Source organism: Pinus tabuliformis, chromosome J (genome assembly GCF_031772625.1).
Source record: "Pinus tabuliformis cultivar Carrire ecotype Pingquan chromosome J, CPIR1, whole genome shotgun sequence".
NCBI classification, from domain to species: Eukaryota; Viridiplantae; Streptophyta; class Pinopsida; order Pinales; family Pinaceae; genus Pinus; species Pinus tabuliformis.
In genome coordinates, this window is record NC_142295.1 from 159,933,485 (window position 1) to 159,942,730 (window position 9,246).

The following is a 9,246-nucleotide window of genomic DNA, read 5'->3' on the forward strand; positions in this document are numbered from 1 at the left end:
TTTGGAAGACCAGGCAGTTTAAGACTGATTGTGCCAAGCCCTGATGGCTTGATTTTTGACTGATCTGCAAATTATACTGCTCCATCAACATTGTTAGTGAAATCTTCAAAAAAATATTTTCTATGAATCATATGACAGGTTGCTCCTGAATCAAGCAACCAATCATTTTTCGAAGAAGTAAGTGAAGCATTAAACAAATCTTCATTTACTCCAATGTTACATTGTGCCTCAATATAGTGAGCGGATTCAGGTGCTTTACCTTTGTCTGTATCATCAGTTTTACCTTTCTGTTGGTTTCTTTTCTACTCAATTTTTTCCCATGGTAGCTTGCATGTAGAAGCATCACGTGATCCATTTCTTTTGCAGCGAATGCAGTGTAAGTCTGCCTTTTCTCCTTGAGAATGTCTGCCCCCCTGCCTCTGAAGTATCTTCCTCTTCCTCTTCGTCCACCTCTTCCTCTTGTAGAATATTGAGAAGGATGCTTTTCTTTATGAGCAAGGCACACAGTCTCTTCAGAAGATTCAGGGGTTGTCTTATTTCCAAAAGCTTTCTCTCTTTCAGCAAACTTTTTCAAAAGAGAGTCAAAGGTTATATCTTTGAGATTTCCATTTGCTTGCAAAGACTCAAGATAATTTGAGTAAGTAGGATAAAGTGCCTTGAGAAAAGCAATAAGAGGGATATCCAGCTCAACCTTAGTGGAATTGATATCATGCATTATAGACTTTACTTCAGATGCAAGAGCAAGAGGATCATTATTTTTCAGTTCAAGAGTGAAGAGTTTAATCATGATCTGAACAACTTCAAGTGGAGAATGTGAGTCATAGAGTTCTTTTAGCTTTTGCAAGGCTTCAAAGGCAGTTGAATATGACGAAATATGGCGACTCACCTCTTCATTTACAGATGCTACGATTAATGCATAAGCTTTGATGTTCTTTCTTTCCCAAATGACGAGCTCTTTGTCTGAGGTAGGCTGTATTGGGTCTTTGTCTCCTTCTCCGACACACACTCCTTTCCACAACTCATTGAAGATGAGGGTGTGTTTTATCATTCGGGACCATTCAGGATAGTTCTCCTTGCCAGTGAGAACTATCCCTACCATGGAGATGATTGAATGCATTCTGTAAGAGGGAAAAAAGAAACTTCTGCTAATAGAAAAACAATATATATGTTATACCTTCCACTTCTCAAGCATATAACATATTGCCATAAAAAATTAATAAAATTTCATTCCACGCTCACCGCACCAATGAAACAGCAGCATTTGAAAATGTATTTGACACCATTCACCATACAATAATTTCACACCTCTGTATATTGACCAGACTTTAAAAGAAAGAAGTATGGCAAAATATTATTCAATCCAGCGCAACAAAAAATTATTCAAGGCTGCTAAAGCCGCTGTGTTGAATGTAGTATTGAGGCAGCGATGAAACTTGGGCCTGAAACTGGTCACACCTCATGAACCAACAGTCGAACCAGAGGCATTTGCTTCCACTCAAATCACATCCAGCGCTTCAATCATCCACATTAACCAAATCATCACTCAGAAAATCCTACAATGTTTCAATTCTCTTAGACCGAAGGCGGATTACGAGTGTGCACGCTGCATTTCGAGCCCTGGAAATGTGCATTGATAACAACGATGGCAAATGACTTGACTACGAGTGCGCTCAGTGGTATGTGCATTCCAGCAGATATGTTAGACTTCAAGCAAACATATCTATCTAATTTTTCAACACAGCATTTAATTCGGTTGACGGGAATGTAAGATACGCATTAACGCTGAATAGCTCAGTTCGATATTAACACTGAGACTGTAAGATATTAACGCTGAAACTGTAAGGCATTAACGCTGAAACTCAGTTCAATATTAACGCTTAGTTCAATATTGACGCTGAAACTATAAGATACGCTCATCAAAAAAACAATGCACAGTCTCTGTACAGTTTTACAAAATTGGGACAGAAAAATATCAGAGAACGCAGGAGTTATCTCACACTCCAGTAGCACATCTTCACGTTTCTCAGGTCTTATCACCACAATAGCCAAGCATAACAAAACATGAGCAGGATGTCTCAAATATGCAGTGCGCAGTCTCAGGCGTATTAACAATAGCAGTGTTTTTATTGAAAAAGAAACTATATGCGTAACAGCATTCAGATATATGAAATTTCAATTGTTCAAGCATATGAGACTGATACCATGTCCAGGCATTCAAACCAAGTCAGTCACAGAGCGCAGAGATACCATGTTGGTCAGAGAGCGCAGAGATACCATGTCAGTCAGAGAGCGCAGATATAAGGGCAGTGCAAACGTTCCCATGTCAGAGGAATATCAGACAGAGAGCGTAGGGATGGCAGACAGAAGTAGGTAAGGTAATCAATTATTGAATTATATGGGGAGCAGTGGAGCAGACCAGGAGTTACAAGGACATAAAGGCTAAAAAAAGGAGCTGGCTCTGATACCATGTCAGGCCAGGCAGTAACTCCATTAAGCAGAAAAGATGATTCGATTTATTTCATTAGGTAGCTATTGTTATATACAAAGAATGTGACTGCTCAGTTCATCTTCTGATGACTGTTCACATTCCAAATTCACCCAACCGCAGAGGATTAGGTGTCAACACTTTTAATCATAACGTAAATATGTTTCGGGTCCGCCACCATTCATGGCAATCAGAAATCTTTATATATGTACATACATATAACTGTAGACCCATCAGGACTTTACAACAAAATATAAATATGTTTCGGGCCCACACTGCTCATCGCAATAAGGAATCAATGATTCCTGTGGTAATAACCTCCACACTGCACTTTTGCGATTGCAATTTATTTGCATTAGTAATATATATATAAGGGGACCACTCTATATAGCTTCTTATATTATGAGTTGATTTAATTCTTGTCTATATTATTATAATATTATAATCAAATATTATTTTTATTATTTTTATTAATTTTTTTATAATTTTATATTATTATATTATTTTAATAATATAATGATAATCTAATATTATTATGAGCTATTCTTATTATTAATTAATATATATTATGAGTTTATATTATTATTATAATATTTATATAATAATATATAGAAAAAATCTTGTTATTAATATTTATATAGTTATCAATAATATTATATAGTTATTTATATAGTTATTAATAATCTTAAATACTAATAATAATTAACTCTATCTATACAAACCCTAAAATAAATATTAAAAATACTAAAGCCTCATAATAATAATAATAATAATAATAATAATATAATCATTATTATTATTGATGATGATGATGATGATGGTTAACGTCCACTGAGACCAAATTGGTCTATTGGACCTATAATTTCTTAATTTCTAATTGTTTGGCTCCTCGTCTTTCTTGGCAAGATTGGTGATGTAGCTTTCTTTTTCTTCTCTACAGTCTTCCAACTTTCTTTATCTTGTATCTCCTTCATCTCTTCTGGTTCTTGGGACATTGGTGTCTTAGCTTCGTGATCTATTGTGTTCGTCCTTTTCGAGATAGTCGGAGAAGAAGTTTGGTCTAGGAGATCTGCTTTGCTGTTAAATGAAGATTTATTTTGCGCATTATTCGAAACCTCATAACTGTCGATGCTTGAGGGGTTGTTGAGTTCACTTTTTTGTTGTTGGGCGGGGCTTTCCCCCTACTTGTCTTCAGAGTTGTTTCTATCTTGCCCGATTTCTTGTAATTCAGAGTTTTCTCGAGAGTATTCTTCTTGGATGACAGTGTAGTGTTCTTTTTGTGCTCCTTCCCACCATGTAGATTTGTGGTGATTTTTTCTAGCAGAATTTTTCTGAGAGGCTTTTGGGCAATTTTTGGCTAGGTGGCCTGTCTCAAAGCAGGATCGACATCTGAAGAGGATACTTTCGTAATCGAGTTTCTGGTTCCACACATAGTCTTTACTTGTTAGGTGTATTTCAGCTGGGAATCCGGCGCTGAAGTCCATTTCCACACAGATGCGTGCATACGTGGTTCTGGCATATTCCTCTGTTTCTGGGCACCTGCAGTAAAATTTCCCAATTGCATTTCCAATGGCTTCTAGCAAAGAGAAATTCCAGAGATGCAAGGATAGGTTTGGCAATCTCACCCAAACTGGTGCTGAGGTTATCAGTGTTGTTGAGGGATCGAATGATGGGTTCCATGGCCTCATGAATAGGCCTGATTTATCCCAAAACCAAGGGAAAGAATCTAGAATACATTGTATGCTTTCACGGTTTTCAAAATCTACTATAAAGAAACCCCTAGCACAGGAGTAGATATTAATTGCATCAGGAATTAGAGGCTTCCATACCTTCGAGATCCAACTGTGGAGAGCTGTCAGCCGCGGCCAAAAACCATTGAATCGGCATATTGGGGCACTTTCAGAGAACTTCAAAGCCTCATCGAGTGAAGCTTGGACCACCTTGACAGTGGGAGCTGGGGCTTCACTGACGATATGGGCAGGAGCTTGCCCACCAGAAGCAGATGAAACTGAGCCAGCAGCTATTTTCGCGAAGCTGGGAACCATCTAGAGAATGTTCTCCTTAGCAAGCGAGGGAAGCAAGACCGGGAATGTATATTAAATGTGTCACAGAGCTGCAGATCATATCATATTATTATTATTATAATCAATATTAATATTATTAATATTAATATTATTATTATTATTATTTAACTAATATAATGATAATCTAATATTATTAATAATCCTATACAGTTATTAATAATCCTAAATACTGATGATAATTAACCCTATGTATATAACCACTAAGATAAATATTAAAAATATTAATATTAATATGAGTTTATATTATTATAATAATATTAATATAATAATCATAAATATATAAGAATATAGTTGCTATTATTTGTATAGCTATTAATTATCATAAATAATAAATATTTGGTTTTTATTGTTGTTATTATAATAATATTGCTTATATTATTATTATAATAATAATTATATTTGTATATTATTATAATAATAATATAATATTATAATCAAATATTATTATTATTATGAGCTATTCTTATTATTAATATAATATTTATATAGTAATATATATAAATAATCTGGTTGTTAATATTCATATTGTTATTAATAGTCTTATATAGTTATTAATAATCTTAAATACCCATAATAGTTATTAATGTGGTTGATATAATCCTATCGGCGTATATCAACCACATTAGAAAATGTGGTTGATATATATGCTTGATATATGCCTATCTGCGTATATCAACCATATTTACCATGGTAAATATGATTGTGCTAGTATATATATGTATGGGAAGTGTCTTATTTTTATAGAGTAATTTTTATTTTTAAATAAACTAGCCATTACAATAGTTTATTTATATATTATAAAGAATGGACGATTGCCTAAAGGTATAGAGGGTGCATCATTTGTGGTTGTAAAGGGATTAGCGTTGTTATATCTGGTATCACTTTTCCAACCACTTGAGGAGTCATCTGATTTGCTTGTTTTTAAAGTATTGCAGAGAGATTTGCTTTTAATTTATATTCATATTTATTTTATTTATTTTTGAGATATTTGGTAGTTTTTTAAGGACATATTTATTAGTAGCTTTATATTTAAATGAGTCCATAAAGTTAAATGGATAAAATTATACAAATTTAAAATTTAAATTGCAAACAAGAAAGGAAGAGTATAACATTTAGACAATAGGATTAGGAGCTAAAACCAAACCAGCAGCAGCAACAATTCCAGTTCAAGTTTATAATGTAGAGAGACGAAGACTAAGGTACTTTTACAAATGTCTGTAAAGGACATCATTATGCTACACATCATGGATTGTGATATATCCCAAAAAAAAACCTAGGAAATACTTAAAAATTTTAAAATTTTTCAAGAAACTTCCAATGCTAATCAAATATTATCTAATGGGACACCATCGTGTATTTGGATTTGGTGTGTGTGAGCGTGAGCCTGATCTAATAATGGGGCACTATCATGTATATATATGTATTTGGTGGTAGCGTGGATTTGATCTAATAAAATACTGTTCTATCATTTCTCCGTTAGCTCTATTTGTGTTATCTCTATTTGTTTATGTTTGGTATCAAAACTAACAGGTCAAAATGATTTGGGTTGTTATAAAGGGTGTGTCTGGGTTGATCAGTTAGAAATAATTAATTCCTACTTGTCTATGGTTGTAATTCTCCATTTGAGGAGTTTATTCCTACATAATAGGAATTTAGTTTCTCCTAGTTTAGTGTGTGGTTGAAAGAATCTCTCAACCACACTAGTGTACGTCCAAGATAGAATTCCTACCTTGAGACTATTGATTGTATAAATATGTGTGTAATTTCCTCATTCATATATAATAGAGAATATATTGCTGTGTGCAATTTTATCTTGGTATCAGAGCCTGTGAGGGCCTGGCCCCTCCGGGGCTTTGCCCCTTCTGGGCTAAGGAAATAAAGAGTTTGGTGTTTACTGTGTATGTGATTTTGTGTGCGCAGTTTCGGGTGTGCCAGGGCCATTGATAGGCAATACGAAGAGTGATCTAGTTTTTTGGCGTCTACGATGGCCATGGCGGATCGCAGGCAGCCTTGTTCTGTAAATAATGCCTCCCCAAGGTTCTCGCGGAGGAGTTGAAGATTTTCGGTGGCAACGCGCTGGACGAGATGCAATGGCAGCAGCTCACGAGCGCTTGTTTTGGGAGAGTGGACGCCGAGATCTTATCTGGCGGTATTGTGTGTAGAAATGACTGCATAAATGATGCGGAACCTGGAAATTCTGGATCTTCTACAATATATTTTTGGATTTCAGAAAGACAATGTGAGCAACCAGTGTGAACAAATTGTTTTCTTGCCTTCAAATGCACAAGCTCGCCTTCGTATGCTCGAGGAGAAGCGATCTGGGGGGATTCACGGAGGAGTTAGCCACCGCACTGCCGAGAAGAAGCGATCTGGGGGGGTTCACAGAGGAGTTAGCCACCGCACGGCCGAGGAGGAGGCTGCCGTTGACGCCACCGACGCCCAAAGCCGACGGCAACTTCGCATAACTGGAATCGAGTTTCCCCAACCTGGATTTAGACTAGCAGAGAGAATTGAAGAGACTGGGCATAGACTGGAAGACGATGCAAAATCTTTCAGTGTGCCCTTTGAATACCAGGCTATTGCAACAAAGTGGGAGAACCTAGATGTGGAAGAACTTGGCCTCAGGAGTGATGAGGTACTGGTGGTAAACTGCCTGTACAGGTTGCAGAATTTGCTGGATGAGACTGTGGTTCAGGATAGCCCCAGAAATATTGTGCTGAACAAGATTCGGAGCATGAATCCTCGAGTTTTTATACAAGGTGTGGTAAACGGAGCATACAATGCTTCCTTCTTTATAACAAGGTTCCGAGAGGCACTTTTCCATTATTCTGCTCTGTTTGATGCATTGGAAACCACTATTCCTCGAGACAATTAGCAGAGGTTTTTGATAGAGAAAGAAATTTTTGGTCGAGAGATCTGAGTGTTGCATGCTTTGTTCACTGCGTGGAGGAGAACCGTTAATTGTGCTTTATGATGGATCGTGGAGGGGATCGTATCTGCTATGTTCAATTTCCTCAGAGATTTGAGGGAATAGATCCCAGTGATCGGTATGCAAATCACAATACAGTGTTTTTTGACGTCAATATGAGGGCTCCTGATGGGTTGCAGGGTCCTGTATATGTGGGAACAGGTTGTGTGTTCCGACGAATAGCTTTGTATGGGTTTGACCCTCCAAGGGCAAAGGAGCACACTGGTTGCTGTGGTAGGGAAAAGAAGAGCAGCAAAACTCGTGGTGACATAGAGGGACGTGCCCTTAATTTAGGTGATGGTGATGAGGAGGAGATGGAATCAGCTCTTATCCCTAAGAAGTTTGGCAACTCCACTCTTCTGGCAGATTCCATTCCTGTTGCAGAGTTTCAGGGCCGACCCTTGGAAGACCACCCTGGTGTAAAGAATGGACGACCACCAGGTGCTCTGACGGCTCCTCGTGAGCCTCTTGATGCTTCCACTATTGCAGAAGCTGTAAGTGTGATTTCTTGCTGGTATGAGGACAAGACAGAGTGGGGAGAGAATGTAGGTTGGATTTATGGTTCTGTAACTGAAGATGTTATCACTGGATATCATATGCATATTAAGGGTTGGAGGTCTATTTACTGTGTGACGAAGAGGGATGCTTTCAGGGGCACAGCTCTGATTAATCTGACAGACAGATTGCATCAGGTTCTTCGATGGGCAACAGGTTCTGTGGAAATATTTTTGCTCATGTAATAATGCACTTCTTGGAAGCTCCCGTTTGAAATTCCTACAACAAGTAGCATATCTCAATAGATTAAGTGTTCTGGTATTGAATTAGAAGAATGGTGGAGAAACAAACAATTCTAGTTGATAGGGGGTACTAGTGCTCACTTGGCAGCCATCTTGCAAGGGTTGTTGAAGGTTATTGCTGGAATAGAAATTTCTTTCACACGGACTTCTAAGTCAGGAGGTGAGGATATTGATGATATGTTTGCTGATCTTTACATAGTGAAGTGGACTTGCCTTATGATTCCACCAATTACAATAACGATGATTAACCTGATAGCTATAGTTGTTGGATTTTCAAGGACAATTTATAGTGAGATCCCTCAATGGAGCAAACTCATTGGTGGAGTTTTCTTCAGCTTTTGGGTGCTAGTGCATATCTATCCGTTTGCTAAGGGCTTGATGGGCAGGAGAGGAAAGACACCTACTATTGCCTTTGTATGGTCAAGTCTTCTTGCTATTTTAGCTCTGAGGCCCGTGATGTTTGTCAGGAACCGAGGGGAGATTAGCATTTGTCTGTTTTGACTGGCAGAATTTTTTTTCTGTATTTTACAACGTTGTTGTTTGTTTGACATTTGCAGAGTTTTAAGTACTAAATGATTGTACTGCTTTGTCTACTTATGATCTGCCCTGTATATGAATGCAGTATAGACTAATTGGCCCGGAAGCAGGAGCCTTGCTACTTATGATTTGTGCCCTGTACATGAATGTCATAGTTAACGATTATGCTTCTTAGCCCGGAAGCAGGAGCCTTCATGATACAGAGGACAAGAGTTCATGTATCTCGCTGTTTTGTATTAGAAAAATGAAGGGCTTCTTATGATTTGCCTTGTATATGGATTTCTCATGGCAGAGAAAGTTTGTGCGGAGGATTACTTTTACTTGAAAAAGTGCTATGGAGGCCATTAGTTTGAAATGATGGCTGGTTAGCATGGT

At 37.4% G+C, this 9,246-nt stretch overlaps 1 pseudogene; it reads left to right on the forward strand.

The window, feature by feature from the left end:
* Window positions 1-7,536: 7,536 nt before the first annotated feature.
* LOC149226158 (cellulose synthase-like protein D2 pseudogene) lies at window positions 7,537-8,835 on the forward strand (annotated as a pseudogene).
* Window positions 8,836-9,246: the final 411 nt, after the last annotated feature.